The sequence below is a fragment of the Solanum tuberosum genome, unplaced genomic scaffold (genome assembly GCF_000226075.1).
Source record: "Solanum tuberosum cultivar DM 1-3 516 R44 unplaced genomic scaffold, SolTub_3.0 scf00001, whole genome shotgun sequence".
NCBI lineage: Eukaryota > Viridiplantae > Streptophyta > Magnoliopsida > Solanales > Solanaceae > Solanum > Solanum tuberosum.
In genome coordinates this window covers 1,219,985-1,221,327 of record NW_006238927.1, presented here as the reverse complement: position 1 = coordinate 1,221,327, position 1,343 = coordinate 1,219,985, and positions in this window count along the sequence as shown.

The following is a 1,343-nucleotide window of genomic DNA, read 5'->3' as shown; positions in this document are numbered from 1 at the left end:
CCGCCACCTATACCAGATGAGTTACCCTGCTGAGTTGGGCGACCTGCTAGTGCTGCTGAAGTTATAGACTGAGCCCTACCATTATTGCCTCGTAGACCTTGTTTAGAAGAAGGACAATCTCTCAACGTGTGACCAGACTGACCACACCCAAAGCATCCTTCCTTTTATGCAAGACACTCACCCGGATGGTTCTTACCAAACTTTGGACAAGTTGGGTAGGTTCTGGTGCCTAAAGCACTCCCCTGAGACTTACAGCCTGATGCCCTACCTTTTTGATCATTTCGAAACTTGGAGGATGGAACACTAGCTAATGAAAGTGCTAGAGCTGAAGACTTTTGCTGAAACTGCGAGCGATTTCCACCACCCAATTTTTGTTGAGAATACTCATAGTTGCATGTTCTATTCTTCTTATTCTCCTTAGCATGTTCCCTAAGCTTATTTCCCTCAACCTGAGCATGAATCACGAGCCTAGAGATGTTTATATTTTCCAGCAACATAGCATTCCTACACTCTGTTTTCACTAAGTCGGATGCCCCATACAGAAACTTGTTCATTTGTGCCCTGGAATCGGCAACCATATGAGGAGCATACCTGAAGATTTGGGTGAACTTTAGCCCATACTCTTGGACTGGAATGGAACCCTGCCTCAAATTCATAAACTCTTGTGCTTTTGCCTCCCTCAACTCTCTTGGGAAGAATCTATCTAGAAAAGTCTCACTAAATCATTACCAAGTGATAGGAGTTGCATCTATACCCATGTTCTCTTTCCATTGAGTATACCATATATGAGCTACATCCTTAAGCTGATAGGACACCAACTCTACCCTATCATTACCAGCCACTTGCATCACTCCAAAGATCTTCTTAACCTCATCTATGAAGTTTTGGGGATCCTCACCAATCTGTGATCCTAAGAACTCAGGCGGATTCATCCTAAAAATATCACGAACCCTGGCTGTCACTGATCCACCACTAGCATTTGCAGGAACTGGAGCCTGCAGGTTGTTTTGGTTGGTCGCACTCTGAGCCAAAAACTGAATGGCATTCCGAAACTCAGCATTCGAAAGTTCTTGATTTGGGACTAAAGGGGCTGTATTAGCATTCTATGCATTGGTATTCCTTCCATAAGCTCTATGAGAAGGCATGATCTGAAAGCGCATAACGAAGGTTTAGAACGAGGAATTAGATCACACCTTACGCACGATAAGAGTAACAAGAAAATATGAAGTTTTCCTAAAACACTTTGCAGCCTCCTTCTCATTAGATGTGGTGCACTTCACACCCATGAAAAGGACTCTACTTAGTGTGGCTTTTCAGATATCCTAGGACTCTTAAACCTAATG